Source organism: Galendromus occidentalis, unplaced genomic scaffold (assembly GCF_000255335.2).
Source record: "Galendromus occidentalis unplaced genomic scaffold, Mocc_1.1 scf7180000076729, whole genome shotgun sequence".
In the NCBI taxonomy this organism is placed as follows: domain Eukaryota; kingdom Metazoa; phylum Arthropoda; class Arachnida; order Mesostigmata; family Phytoseiidae; genus Galendromus; species Galendromus occidentalis.
The window spans coordinates 115,581-131,956 of record NW_003804718.1 but is presented as its reverse complement, the minus strand read 5'-3'; positions in this window follow the sequence as shown (position 1 = coordinate 131,956).

Here is a 16,376-nt window from a genome sequence, read left to right as displayed (position 1 = left end):
CCGAATTTCACTGCCTGGTCGGAAAAGCTCTCGCGCGAGTGGTGGTTGGCGGGCAGTACCTTACTCGGCACCTGAATCAAATATGGAAAAGATCCATCGATTCCCTCGGCGCTACCGCACAGGAAGCTGAGGATTTGTTGCCATCTCTGCCCGCTGCTCCAAACGAAGTCATCGTTCCCGCTGCTCCAACCGCGGTCGTCATTCCTCGTCGCTCGTCGCCCGGAAACTCCATCTCGTCTCCTGGTTCGCCGACCCTTCAGTCGACTCAAAGGGTCCAGCCCTCTCGAGAAGCCAAGAAGCCTACGGACTACGGTGCGCTGGCGGGTTTCCGCCGGCTGCTGGGGCATAATCGCTAGGGAGGGAGAAATGTAGTGTATTCGCGGGTTATAACGAAGTGATGCACCTTCCTATATAAGAGGAAGCGGTTTTCAAAATAAACTATTTTTCGCTAACATCGTTATCGGTACACGACACCTACCTAGCAGATTTCTTTATTCCGGAGGTTGCACATAGGTTCAAGACTGCCAGGCTGATTTCCCGATGCCCCAGGAGGGGCCTGTTTATCGTAACGAGTATGACCGCTCCGGTTACGCTGCACCCGGGAGCCCTGCCTCACAGCAGGCCCGGATATCAGCGGATGTTCCCCGTGACGATTTCGTGGTGTCAACGTATCCGGAGGTACGGAACGAGGAGCCGGGGCTCTTTCCCCTCAAGAGATCTTCTCTGGGAGGAATTGGGGGAACAGCTGTTCTTTGCCGTATATCAACGTCTCACGTGAGGTGGAGAGCACCCGACCGAGCCAAGACTCGCTGGACTGGAAATAAGAGCTCCTACATACGTTTGCCCAATCGGATCAGCCACTCTCACGATTCGCGATGGCAGACCTCGGTAGAAGATCTCGATCGCGGAACGATCTGCCCAAAGTCCGGCCATCGACGCTTCAGGTCTCACTCACACGGGAACGAGCAAAACGATTCCCGGACTGAAGTCTGCCTACCACAATGCTAGCTTTGAATATGTTCCAGGCTAGCCGCCCGTGGATATTCCTGTGGGTGACAGGGACGGGATATATGGTCCTACTGCTGCTAGTCGTTAGGAACATCATCCACCTGCACTCGGTGTTCTATTCAGAGTGAAAATCAACTCCTGATAGCGGGACTTCTAGGAGGGAATTGCCTCGATTGGTTCATTTCTCTGTGTTATCTAGAATTTGAGAACCTCTCGGAAGCTCCACGGGCAGAGGGTCCTCTGAGATGAGGGAATCTATCATCTTGCATTCCTGCACGCCCTGTGATGATTCCTATCGAAAAACGGCGAAATCCCGCGACTGCTCGCGATGACAAAGGACTCGAATGAATTAGGTTCGGAATACGCACTTCACACGAAGTCATTTGAGTCAGGGATATTCCGATGGCATCCTCATCATCGGTCAGTCCCGCTTCGTGAAGTCCCGTTAGGGTCAGATCTTTTATTTTCTCATACATCCGCTTTCTCCACGAAGACATTTTACACCATCAGAAACTCAAGAACCCCTTTCCGGAGGAGGCTCTAACCTTCCCGGATTCTACGGTGCCTTACGCGGCAGGCTGTGATTCATGAAACGGAGCTGGAGACGCCAAGACTCCCCCAGGGATTTGAAAAGAGGATCATACTATCACGCTGCATACAAGGATTTTCAATGATCCACTCGGCTTTACCCGCTGTCGAACTATGAATCGCTCCTGGACGGAATCTTGGACGCTCGAAATGGATGATCTGCTTGCTTTCACCGCATTAAAATCCGCTCATGCGATATTTAACCGTCAAAACTCGGAGTGACCATCGAGCTGAAAGTCGTGAAAATGGTATTCGTGACGAAGCGGTGAAAGCTCACTCAACAACACATAGAGCTGGACCAGAACCACCTAGCTCTTCAGGAAGTCTGTGGAAAACGTCACCGTGATGAAATTTAACGTGTTCACCACCTTGATTACTTTCATAGTTGTGTTGGCGCTATTCGGTAAGGAAAGATCCGCGGTACTGGCGCACATCGGCAAGAATTCCGCGTAGCATACACAAATAGGCTCGCGCCAACCGAATACCTGTGCTTCGAGCAGACGTTCCCCCTGCTTTCATGATATCCGAATGATGCTCGCGGGGTCAGCTGAATCTCATCCTACGTTTCACAGATCGGAACGTCGACGCTGCACAGAGGAGACCGGTCAAGAGGAGGAAAATGTTTGAAAATCATGCAGCTCGATCGTCAAGTCTGAACTATGGCTGAAAGCAGTCTCCTCATGCGGGTTCGGAGCAGTGTTGTCCATATTTCACCGGTTTCGACGGCACTCTTCTTGACATACGAAGAAACGAGGAAATAAGTATAGTACATACAAAATGCCTCTTTTTTTCGTCGAGAGTCCTTTCCGGGAGTTTCCGTTAGCCCTTGCTGCTGATTCCTTCCCTCAGAGCCGAACCTCTCTCGAAGTTCGAAGAAGCGAGAGAATTCGGCTAAAACATGGTCATATGGTAAGTTCCCGCTCCCCGAGGGAGGCAGTCGCGCGCACTTACCGGTTGTCATCGGGTAGGAGAACCTGCCTGTCTTCTGGCGAACCTGATCGAGAGAGACAACCCGACGGATCCGGTGCCTCGTATCGCTCTCGCGGACTCGATACGACGGCGACGGCGGCGGCGGGGATTATCCGCTCATGTACATATATGTTCCAACACCGAATGTTTGGTGGGGTATTGTCTGCTCGAGCCAGGCAACTTCGGAAACTCCAAACTTCTCCCTATCTCGGTAATTCACTCAGAGCGGCGAATCTGCCGAATTCCTCTGGTTGGAGAGGCGCCACCGCCGCGTCGTTTAGGAGCGCGTCAGGAGCAGTTCACTAGGCCTGGGTCGACTCGAGGAAGTTTTTCCGATCGGGAATCGAAGGTCACCGACGGGATGTGGTTTGCTCGATGGCCTAGGAGAGCGGTCCTCGCCGTTGCGCAGTTTGTCGGAGTCGGATGCACGCGATCAGCGCGTGAATCGTCGACGTTGCTCATACTGCGTCACCAATTCTTCTCTAAAGAGTTAAGATGCATGAGTTGTGTTCATTTACCCTAATCGTCTCGATGAGACGCTACGTGTGGCCAATACTGATACTCGATATGGATGCTTCCCTCTGGAGCCCTCCTCGATGTTTCGTCCCAAGCAGAGAACACTCTGTCATTCGATATAAGGTACGGTTCCAGGGAGTCAGATCGGTCCCAAGTAATTGCGGCGCTAGCCGAAAGCTCGCGGGGGTGTAGCCCTCCACACGCTCGGGACGGGAGAGAAATCAAGGCCTTCTGAAAATAAAGGCCACAAACGACGTCGGTATCAGAATAAGCGTACGGCCGACATCATCAATGCCTCACCCTCCGGGGTGATAAGAGGGGGGGAGCTCCGCGCCGACCTCCATTCTCACATCGTGAGTGACGATATTCGCGGCGATACCTCGAGGGGCGCGGGAGAAGAGAGAGCGATTAGACAGGGATGTCTCCCGGAATCTACAGATGGAATCCAATAGCGTAGATAGGGGGGGAAGGAGGGGAGCCATGGCCTCCTGCAAGATTTCACAAGCGGCCCTCGTCCCGTGCTCATGCAGAGGAGACTTGTAATCATTCAAGATCCCTGTCGATCCAATGAATTGAATTCAATACCCTGTTTATGATCCCGAGGATCTTGGAAGCAGATCGAGTTAGGATAACGATTCTCACTCTGGATTGTCTCCTGCCGGCAGTGTTCAGGAAAGCTGGGATTCATCGGGGAATGATTGACTGCGTGAGATTACCACGACCACATTCCGAAAACTCCCCCAAGGCTGTTGCAGGATCGGCTCCGACTCGAAATTATTGAGTCGGGTTTTGCCCCCGAGTAAGAATCGGGAAGCTTCGACGTCTGAAATCGAATGTTTTCCGGACTGGATCTTGCGAACTTTTTCCTCGAGGATATACCACAGTCTCGACTTTGTTCCTTAAAGATTGCAAAAAAATCTCCCTTCGCTCATGCTCATGGTCTCAAGCCTGACGGATTGAATATTCTGGCTCCACATCCGATGTCCGGCGAGCTTGCATACTGTGATTGGGCACTGCCTCGTATTCTCGCATGGACAGCTAAAACGCAATATGCGCATCAATGCCCGAATCAATCATTCAATCAATTGCTTCCTCATTGGTGATCGACTTGTCGTGGTGGGATGTCGATATTTGGCTCCTTTCGGTGTGCTTCCTTCTCCCGGAAAGGGAGCCGAGTTTATACATTAGGATCCGGATTTGCTGGGGCTAGCAGAGAGCGAGTGTTCTGCGCCGGTATCAGGGAACTTTGTTGAGCTGCGGAAACAAAGGCTCCCAATATGCCATGAAGAGAGAATATTTCTACTTCATTCAATTTATTGCAGCTCGGTAATACCGCTATAATATCCGAGAATCGGTCACCTCCACGGAAATTCGATGGAATGATTCGGTACGAATCGCGAATGAGAGGTAAGTTCACACCAGGAATCTATGGAGGGTCCCCGGAGTTCTCCAGCCTCTACTATCATTGACTTGGCTCCAGAGCGACGGAGACGCATATATGACCGGCGACGACTATTCTCTCCAGATCTTCAAGGCGGAGCATGTCGACCGCATCGCGGAGATGACCTGTCCCATTTTGACCGGACTGGAGGATGAAGGTCTGCGTGCGGTAAGGACCCCCCTTGGCATCGAGAACCTCCAGGGTGCCGCCAATCTTGTACCTCTTGTTTCTGGGCTGATCGGCTCGCTCAATCTCTATACGAAGCCAGGTTCCATCCGATCGCTCGATCGGCTCGTGATTGATCTTCAGCGCGATTCCTTGGATATGATAAGAATTTTCCCCTGGATCCACCAGCTCCCATCCATCAGTCCGGGTATCTCTACCGGGTATTCTCCTGCATTCGAAGAAAATCCTGCCTTGAGTCCCGAGAGCAAGTCGGAACTTCTCAGGCGTATCTCTGAAGGTATTGATGAGTTGTGCGGTGGACCGGATTTCACGTTCGATGTCGTCGAAAAACTTCCCGTATGTCGAAAGCTTCGTCTGCCATTCCGACACCAAGACATCCACGCTCATAGCTTTGCCACGGGCTGCGCGACTCCCGTTGCACGTCCTACACCTGCCGCCTTCTTTCGACAGATGGTGCTTGAGTTTGCGCAGGTTCCCTACATAGCCGCATTTAGATTTGAATTCAAGCGTTTGCAGGAGCCATTGGCAGATCACGATCCTCACTGCGGGCACAATCGCTTCACAGGCCTTACACCGAATATACAATTGTTCCGCCGATTCCCGATACTCCGATGAGAGCATCGGTAGATTACAGTCTTCACACGTCACGTGACCTTGGGCACACTTCATGAAGATGGGGCAAGACAGGTCGCAAAAGGAGCATGGCTCCAGCTCGGCACACAGGGGACCCACACATTGAAGCGGTATATTCCCTACGTGGAGCGCGTCGGGGAGTTTCCCGAGAGTGAGAGCCTTCGAGTTTCCCATGCTCACGGTCCGGACGCCTCGCAGCGAATGATTTGATGTTGGGAAGGAGAGACGAACCGTTCCAAGTTGTGATCCGGAATCGGCGAGGGGAGCAAACTCCAAGCCCAACAGAGAATCGAAATTCTTTCGATTATTATCAGGAAACTCCATCTCGAAGTGCTTTCGATCATTAACAGAGGATGTGAGACGGGGTTGTCGCACCAACGACTTCGCCCACATTCGAATCAACATCCGTGACATTCGAATCTGTCTTCCTCCGAACGAAATCTCGTTCCTACATACATCTCGAATAGAGCAGCCATAGCCATTCGTTCTCGTCCAATAGTTCTTGGCAATCGCATTTTCTAAGACACAGAGGGGAGAGTCGGACTGGAGGAAGTATTTCCTTCCGGAGACCGGAAGGCTGAAGTCGAACGCGCCCATGAAGTAGCCTGGGAGGTCATGGAAGACACCGATCTCTATCAGCGATCTCCTGCGGGTCTCCGTCTCAATTTCTCAAACAGATCAAAGACTTGATTCAGTCGGGAAACCGAAAACACAATCAATCAGTCAATTTTTCGCCGAAGTCATTCCCGAGGGTCGGTCGATCCTTCAATCCCTATTCTCAAAGAAATCATGCTGCGTGCAGGTCATCACACGTTACCCGATTAAATCGCTCCGCTCCAGCGATGGGACATGCAAGAAGCTTGCGCCAGAGCGAACATTTCCCCGCTCGCGAAGTGAGCTTTAAGAACTCTGCCTTCCGTGAACAGCTCCAAACGTCACCAACATACGTATCTGATGGAATAAAATCGGATTATTCGAGCCGATGCTTATGTGCCATCGCTGTCGTCGATGAGTGTGTACCTCGAGAGACCTCGGACGCAGGCTTACCCTCAGGCTTACTGCGACCTAACCGCTTCGAGTTCGGGTCCGAGACGGTCCGGCGCGGGGGCAATTCATCCCTTGAACGATTCGGTGGCGGGACAGCTTGGAACAATCGGCAGCGGATCGCACACCAGTGAATTCTGAGCCTTGCAGGCAGGACATCGTTGGATTCTTCCTTCCATTCATATCATACTCCTCCTAAGGCGCGATGTGGTTATATTTGTAGCACTGAGGTATCGCTATCTATGTAGCGCCTCCAAGTGATACCGCGGGAATTGTTCTCGTGATCTCATCGATCGGCACAAGCCGACTGCATGACGGCAGGCGGCTGATTCGTGTCGGTAAGCCCCCCGACGAGGTATTGGGTTCTGGTTCTCGGCTCAAGTGATATTGGGTGGAGTGAATTACATGCTTATACCTCATACCTCCGTGCTACACTGAATACCTCAGCTCTAGTCATCCGCTAGCCAGAGAAAGGAGGCTGACGGATTGTCGGCGACGCCGACGCTTCGAGCCGTGACGTGTTTCTGAAGCTGCTCCAGGAGGATATGTTTTCTGCTTGATCCTTCACATAAGGAGGCTCGCAGGAAGTCTCCGCGAATCGGAGGCGACCTTGGAATTCTTCCGAAGTGTTCTCCATAAAAACCTATTCCGGCGTCCCGTTAGTACCCTGACTCTCAGAGCCTCGAGCCCCAATCAACTCAATCCTACACAGAGCTTGATCGAACGTGGCCCACGCATTACAGCGACCTGTGCGACTGTATCCTCAACATCGCTCATTTCGCAACCCTCACAGAGTTTTCGAAATGTACCTGGACGCGTCTAGGTATGAGTTAACACTCTTGGACGAAGCGCTCCGGATCGAGGTTCGTGAGCGTTCAGTCCGAAATAAAAAAAGTTCAGTCTCCGTGGGTGTCTTCGCTCCTTCATACGGAGTCTGAGTAGCGATCCTATGTGTAATATCGAATCGTATTTTAGTTCCCTTCCTCTCATCCACTCGTCACAGTGAAACACTCAGCCGCGGCCCTTTCAGTTCCATGCGCTGAATTCGTTTTGTTTTCCGAAAATCTCAACTGAGATACATACATCCAATCGAGAGTTGAAGTACACGCATTCGAAGGGACGACGTCTTTCGTCGTAAATCTCCCAGCTAAAAGGGGAATGGACCCATGGGATCGGCTCTTGATTCCTCGAGCCCGCCGTATGCATAAAATCTCGAAAGATCGGCTCTGGGGGGGGCATCACTCCCATCAGCTGTTGTACTTATTACCCCGAATTTCGAAATCGCTTCGAGAACTCGGTGCACCTGTGGTGACTACCGTCAATCGCAGATGACTGACAAGTTCTCCGAAATCTCTCAGTCCGAGACTCCTTCCCAGCTTCCTGCAGAATAGAATATTGTTGCCGGTAATTCTCTCCCAAGGTCATAGGAGGAGGGCATTGGAACTACAAATCGATAGAGCAGTTCCCTTCGGCTGCTCCATACAGCTAAGCCACGGACCGCCCGGAATTCAGAGGGATGGTGAGAGGAACCCTACACGACCGGTGATCCCCCGATTCCTCGATTATCCCTCCACCGGATATCGGTCGTCCGATGATTATCACCGCGAGTATCGTTCTCCGAGATATTCGCCCGCTGGTAGAGCGGTGTCTGTGAGAGACAGTCCGAGCTTGTTTTGAAGGATGTCTGATGAGCTCATCGCGGAATCATTACACTTCCTTGATTCCAATTTGACCGCCGCGACGAGTAGGCGGACCGTGGCGTTCTCGTCTACATTTTGTCGTCCTCGTAAAAATAGAGTCGTGCAATCGTCGTGACGAACGAGGACTCGAACTCCCATCTTTCACTCCCTCGATCCGAATCATGGAAATAGAGCAGTCAGGGAGTGTCATCAAACAGATCCACCGCCTCAGGTGAGTCTCAGTGCCCTCGGATCATTCCGAGCTCACGGACGATGCATTGAGTCCCGAAACCCGAGCGATCCAGATATTCATTATAGATAATTGAGGAGATTTCACGCCAAGAAGATGAGCTGCTGGAGACGCTCGGTAGACTCCGGTCGATATATGTACAATATGTCGGGAGCTCCGTGGGACTAAAACATCTCAGCTAGCCGCAGAGAGACACCGCCAATCCAGCCCGCGAATATTTGTGGAGACCGTGATTAGGGCACCAATATCCGGGGCAACGATAATCGGGGAGGAATTACCTACTCGATCAGACGCAGGGCGTTGCCGCCCCCACAGGACAAAATGGACTCCTCTGAGGGGAGGGCTCTCGTTTCGGATCCGATGGCACCTCGATCAGAAGAATTCTCAGAAATTATAGCGGATAGAATCGCAGCCTCTTTATATTCTTCGGGACGTTTGTATGAAGATTCTCTTAGCTCCGAACAAGGCCGGATCACGCAGATCATTAGTCGAGTGGTCGACTCGGCTGATCGAGGTTAAAGCTCCCCAATTCCGAAATCAGGCATTCCTGGAATTCTCAGACAGCGGATCGAATCTGCAATAGGGGGTTCCGAGCCATCGATGAAACACGGCGGCGGATTTTCATTTTGTTTTCTCGCAGCGGAAAGAATTTTCTCTGATGGCTTTCCGACCTGATGAGCAATCTAGAGCCGTTCTCTGCGAGCGCAGCTCGAGGATGAGTCACGCAGCCAAACCCTGAGAATGCTGCGAGGAAAATCGTTGGAAATTCAAGCTTCCCAACGAATGAGGCTTGCGCCGCCACTGCCTCTTCAGGTCATCGATTCTTCTCAGCAGAACACGGAATCCCATGCTATTTTCTCGCCTGAAGAGTTTGAGGCAACATTTTGAGCCCGATCGGAATGGGCGACATCAATCACCGCGTATCGAATGTTCGGCTAGCTCCTCTGAACAACATTCCTCTTGACGAGACATTGTCTTCGAAAAAAAAAAGAGAACACTCTTGACTTTAGGCGCGTCTATTCGACTCGTGTCGTTCGTTCGATTCGATCTGATGCTGAGACGCTCGAGATGATTGTCTCTGAACGAGAGTTTCGCCCCAAAATACTCTATTCCGATGAGCCTCCTAGCTTCTTCCGGCAACGCCGACGTCGCGTTGCGAATCGCCTCGACGGTGGGCATTCGGCTTGGAAAACCTCTTCCAGCATGTCAGTTGAGTGTATGGTGTCTCGGAGGATGACAGGGACAGAGACATGTCTCTCTGAGGCATGCAGAAGACGGGTCTTGATTTCGTTCAGCGAATGTTGCTTGATTCCCGCGCAATCGAGCAACAGCTCCGGGATCAGATCGATCGTGCAACATGACTGCGATTTGCTGATCGGTGCTTCCGCATCTTCGCTGGTGCCTTGCGGTTGGAGAAAACCTAGAAGCTCGCGAAGTTCGGGGTATATCACGTCCTCGAGAGGCGCTATCCCCGTATCTGCAAGTATCAGAATTGGAATCTGTCTTGATCGTTATCAATCGGATAAGAAGAATAATTACGATCTTGGGGACGAGAGCTTCGAGCAGCCGGTGGTACGCTTCTCCCCCGTCTCTCGGAGGTCCGGTTGAAGTGAAGTTGAGCCGTAGCTCAACGATTACTCCATTTTCTCCTCCATTGCCGTCAGCAAGCTGGGTGTTTTTCGAGTCCGAGGTGTGGGGATCACAAATATCGGGTCCAAAATCATGGACCCGGGTCCGAACTCGTTTTTCAATAATCTACTTTATTTTTCTCGACAGTCGGCTGCGCCCTGGGGAAGCCCCGGGCCCAGGATCCCGGACTCGGGTTTACGGGTCCAGGTTCGAGTCAAGGGGTCCGGATCCGGGTTTATGGATCAAGATCCGGGTATTCGGCCTCCTCAGGGCTCATCTGACTCTCGAAGAAAAGCGAGCTTCGAAGAACGCATCCACGATCCTGTCCGGAGTAGTATGGACTCTAATCACTGAGTCAGTATTCCCTGCTGTCCGGCTCGGAAGGTGAATCGATAAGGAGCGATTCGGTATCGAAAACTTTGAGGGAGAATGATCCCACGAGTTCTTCAACGATCCCTACTCCAAATCAATACCCTCATTTTGGGACCACCGAGGTCAGAGGAAAGAACATGTCCTTCTCAGTCATCTGGTAGTGTTCGATGGGATGAAGCTCCAAGTATAACAAATGGAACTTCCATTCATAATGACTATTCGACAGCAGCCGCCAACACATGGAGGCGGTGCCGCCAGCAGTCATTAGAGTGAATTGCCGCGCTATTCTCTTTCAGATACATCCTTGGGGTCTCCTCTTTATGACGAGGTCGACGATATCTCGCTGATACCCGAACCGAATGCGAATTCGCGCCTCATTGGAATGTGCCAATTGGAGTTGATGAGCCATCGGAGACGGAGTGCGGAGTTCATAGATTTGGACCGCTCGCCAAGAGTCCTCGCTCCGAGGATGCTTGATCTGCGGTGAGTGCTCATTAGTCGGAGAGGGTTGAGAGATTCGGGATTACTTAAGGGCTCCCGAACCTCGAGAAATCACTTTCACAAGCGCCGTCAGTCATGTCAGCCGAGAAAACTTCTTCGTGTGATTCGGATTCCCGAGGTGTCTCGGGAGCCGACTTCGTTTTGATGGAGCATACAGCGCTTCCGCTCGAGGTTGCGCTCACTCTCTTCGACGACGACGAGGAGCTCTGCGAGGAGCTCCTATCAGTTCAAAACCTTAGTGACTTGATAGAGTCGACGGCGGCAGACTTCCGAACGTCAACCCCGTTGCCTATCGAGGAAGGTGGAACTGAGCAGGATGTCGTATCGGGAGAGGGAGGTGATGATGCTTCCCTGTGGAGCCTAATAAGCGACTTCATCTCGATGGCATCCACGCTCATAAAGATTCTGACTTCGGTCGAGTGAAATGCTGTCCGGAGATGAGTCCTGGGCTACCGCTGCACGAGGCTGAATGGAAGTGATGAGGTAGCTTGCTCCGATGCCCACAACCACCAGGGAGCATAAAATCTCATTGCGAGCCACAATGGAGAAGATGGAGGAGGCTCTCTCTTCACCATCGATCAGCAAGCTAAAATGAACCGGAGCTAGTGATTGCGAGCACGGAAATGTACAGTGGATCTTGAGATGGAACATAGTTCTCGTTTCAATTAAATATCTGAGCGAGGATGATACAGCAGGCCCTGCCACTGACCAGCGAGATTCTATTTATTAATTTCAATCATGAATAAATTTATCGAAACTGTCGAAAACCTCTTGGCTCGTGAATTATGAACTAGGTATTGAGTAGGTGTGATCTCATTTATCATCATTCATCACCCATTCATTGAGTAATCATGAATCAATGAATCATGAAGAGGTGATCGAAATCCGAGCACCGATGAAGCGTCATAGTGAGATCGCAGTCTCATATACAGGCCGATACCGATGGATCTCAGAATCCGTGGGGTTTCAAGAGAATAAAGAGACATGCACCCCCTGGCTCCCCGATTCTCCGCCTGGGAACGATTCTCCGCCCACGCGACATCGCGCGTCATTGCTGCTAAGCACATTCGCACGAGAAATGTTCGTACGAAGGTGCGCGCACGACTCCTCGGTTGGACTCTTCGCGCACCTGTCGTCTGCCAATCTCCATTTTACGAGCCGAGCGACCTGCAACACGATGTCCGAGTCTCCGAAAACCGCCAAATCCCAACGTGGGACAGACAAGCTGTTTCTCAAAAGACACCTTTACGTGTTTGACAGGATGAGCGCGGATCACAGTACCGAGTCCTGGCGCTGCCAGTTCAGAGGAGCTTGCAAGACTCGGTGGCATCGTCTCGTCCTCTCCGGTGACTCCGGTGCTCAGAATCTCCGGTACCCACAGTGATCCCTCGGACGCAGCCGCCGTCGAAGTCGCCGTCAGAAGGACACCGTTGAAAGGCCGTGCCGTTGAGAGTCAGGAGACTCCCGCCCAGCCTATCAACAGCATTCGACAAGGTGCATCGACGGCCGTGCAGATGCAGTTCTCGACGGACCGAGTCTCGGCGGAGAGTCTGAGCCGAGTGCGGAGGGCGTGCGCTAGTGCTCCCATTCTTGCTGCTGATTGCAGTTCGATAATGATTCCACCCGACCATTCGGTATACCAAGCAGAACTGCGACGCTCGGAGAACTTTCTCATCGGAGATTCTGGCTTCGGCGACGAAGACAGAATCCTCATCTACATCCCCATCAACAGCGTTTCCCTGTAGCTATGTGGACGGTCTACCAACGTACGCTGGAGGGGGACGATCGAACCAACAACTTTGCCGAGGGCGCGCATCATCGTTTGCAAGGTGAATTCGGGGTTGACAAACCCTTACCTTTGGAAATTCATCGTCGGCTTGCGAAAGGTTCAGCACGGACGAGTCGCTGCTTATGGACGATTTGTGCGAGGCTATGCTCCGGATCCGAAGCGCTGCAAGTACGTAGCCGCTGACAATCGCATCCTCTCAATAGTCCGGCAGTTCCACTCGAGGACGACGATCGACTATCTGCGAGGAATTGCCAACAACTTTAGGATGGAAGCGACGTCCCGCTCTCCCACGGCAAACGCAGCGGCACACAGCTATGGCGATTGAAGTGTGTGCATCGCAATGTGTACATACTATGATACCATCTGATCCAAATAAACCATTAAGTTCCTCAGTGTGCTCCTCCATTTATTCCGAATCAGTAGGAATATTCGGGTGATTTTAAATTAATTGACCATACAGTATTTCACAGGATGCCGATCGAATACGCCACCGACAAGTCTAGTATCATGTCCTGTCATCTTCGCTTGGCAATCCATAGGAAATAGATCATCATGGCAGCGATCCTGCTGGAGAAAGAAGATCGACAAGGCTCAAGTCTCTCGTGTTTGGGAGCAGAAAATCGGCCCTTGTCAGGGCCACCAACTTTCGTGAGATCACTATCCCGAGAAACTTCCCGAAAGCTTCTCCTCTCTGTGCCGACTAATTCGATAACTTCTTTTCCGGATGCCGAGAATTTCTATGCTCCTACAACCATTGGGCACTTGAGGCGAATGAGCAAAGGACGAGTCGCTCTAAGGTGGTCGCCTCCGGCGGTGAGTAAGACCCTGCGGCGAGTTGGGGTGTACCGGACATAACTCGTTCTTCGAGCCGGAAACGCACAGCTAAAGTCGAGTTCACAAGGATTGCTGGCACAAGCAATTTTTGAGCCGCTCATTACCGATGAAGACCAAGCTGCTCTCCATGGCCTTCGCATCGAGATGAATGCTACATCGGCTGACGCCGTGAAGCGATCCCTCGAGATGTGAGAGCGCAAGTTCAGGAGGTTCCGCTGAGATTTATCGCGCCTGCTTATAATCGGTCGACCATGCTCCCTGTAATACAGGATTCGGATCCAATAAACCATGAAACCATGAAGAAGCACTTCTTTTCTTGTCCCTTTCTTCCTATTTCTGGAGATTCCCGCCTTAAGTCAGTCCCAACGTCCATCTCGTTTTTTGCCCAACTCGTCTTTCCCGATAGGTAGGAGCATTTGGTGAGCGATGACGGTTGAAAATTCCTAGGTACCATTTGATTGCTTCCCTCGCTAAAATTATTATTCTTCGACTGCAAATGCACATCACATATCACGGTATGAGCTGAGTTCATAGGCGTGCACCAGATGATGATCATCATGAAGATCCTTATCATCATTTTCTCAGAACGACGAGATCTGTCGATCCTCGGCGGTTTCCGGGAAGAGCTATTGCCGCGGGTGCGTGATAGGAGAGTGTCCGTTGTGGCGGGTCCACTGTAAACTCTTCTGGGTCTCCATGCTATATTAGATACTTGAGCTTCCCAGAGTCATACCAGATAATCAACCATGACGGCAACTTCCCGGCGCGTGGAATGTTTCCGAGGCTTTTCCATGGCCCGGGGATGAGGGTTCAGCCGTCCGGAAGATTCTCTGCTGTTGCCGCTCTTGAGTTCAAATACCGTGAAGAATACGAATTCAATGCCCGGAAATCCTGTCTCGGCAGCAAATCCCGACATTAGCTAGGCCGATGAGTCACCTTTGAAAATATTCATCTCGAGATGACGAGCTTCGGGCTTGAGCGATAAGCAGCGCCCGCGAGCCCTGGCACTGGAAATCAGCAAGACTATGATGAGAATACCCTCTAGGAGCGATGAATTAGCGCCGGGGGAATCCCGAGAACCCATGAATCAGCCATCACCTGTCGGTATGAGCGCGCCGTGGTCGCTTACATTTTCTGTATTTCGCTCTCAAGTCATGAAGCATTTCCCATCCCCGGCTGGGATACAGCCGACCCTTGTATGGTAGGCGAAGTGAGTAGGCAAGGCTGATGGAAGCTGTAGAGTTAACTCGTTGCCGTTGGAAAACCTACGAGGTCCTGCAAGTCCCCGCTCGTGATTCCTTCAGAATATATTCCCAGCACGCCTATCATCTGTTCTCAGGTGCCCCGGGGAGGTCCATAGAAGCTAGAAGGAGAACACATTGCTAGAAGGGGCATACTGGGGAAGCGAAAGACCAGTCCCAAAACATTCCGGAAAGCAGATGCGTATTCCTCCAGGCTATCTGAGGAGTGCCTGAAGCGAATTCGAAGGTATGTGTTCGCGTTCGAGCGCTCGGAGCCCGATAGGACTCACCGACACACTTGATCACCACAACGTTTACACGACAAAGAAACCTTTTTCCAACAGGGCACTACTAACATCATTTTCGCAAACTTAACGCGAATCGGACTACAGTCCTCGCCTTCCAGATCTCGATCGGCGATGGAAAGTCTCCATATATATTATCTCACCGCAGAGAAACCGACTTTTCCGCCGACTGCGAAAACTGACTGTTCTGCTTGTGAAGTTTTCGGGGACATCGATGGAGGCCGAAGATCTGAGGTTAGGAAGCTTACTCCATTGTATGCCCCGCCCTTCCAAACGACCCCCCTCTGTCAGAGCAGAGCGCTGCTCGCCGCAATCATCATGAATTATTTTTACATCTTATTCAATATATTCGAGCTTTCCCTTGTTTCCTCGACGATCCGCTCGAGCTGATTCCTGATCCTCGAAAACAGAATCCGATCCTCTCCACAAAAGTCAGGCGAATGAACTCGAAAGCGAGTCAATTTAGCAGACTTTCCTGCATTCGACGCGGGGGAAGTACTTCTGCCGTCTAGTGGCAGGCGAGTCTTGACGCGAATCTCTACGGGAAAACAACGGAAATTCGGCCATCACTCAATCTTCTTTGACGCGCGATTCATGATGTGAGGCCAAGATTTCCTCTCATAATGAGGACATCTACGGAGTAGGTATTTCACTTTGCCCCGTATGGGCACTCCTCAAGTTTCGCGAAGGATGCCGAAGCGCACAACTCGGGATGATTTACAACTTAGAAATTTTTATTATATCATGGAGGCACAGCAAGGTTTATAATATATTAAACACTTTCATCTAGGTTCTTGAATGCCGATCCACCGGGATTGAGTAAAATCTTTGACACAGCAACCCCTTGGCACGGGAAGCCGTGTCGGGATGCCGCGAGCTCTGCAAGGGTTGCGGGACTATCGCTGACTAGGGGCACCAGGCGCGCCGTCGCAGTCGTACTCCGCCAGCCCTGAAGGATGGCCTCGTTCCGAGGCGGAAGGGAATCAGCAACGGAATCTCGCGTGAAAAGTAATCTGGATGCATGCGGGACACATTCTGCGGATAGGAACTCCTGGTCTCTGATGCTCAGTCCTTAGATCGAAGATGTCGGACACGACCGACTATAATCAGCCTCCCGTTAAACGAGGAAACCCTCAAGTTTATCCAGCCGGTGTGCGATATGAGGCACGCGGCGGGGCTTTTCTCTGATGAGTGACGAATCCGAACGTCCCCTCTTGAGCAGCACACAGACAATTACAATGAAGAGTATGAACAAGACGGCAACGGCAGAGATGACGGAAAGCGAGATGACGTCCGTTCGGTTTTCGAAGCTGAAGTTCTTGAGCCTTTGAAGGAAATAGTTCCACAGATGCTTCGGCGAAAATCCATGGCCCGCGTCAGATGATGTTTCT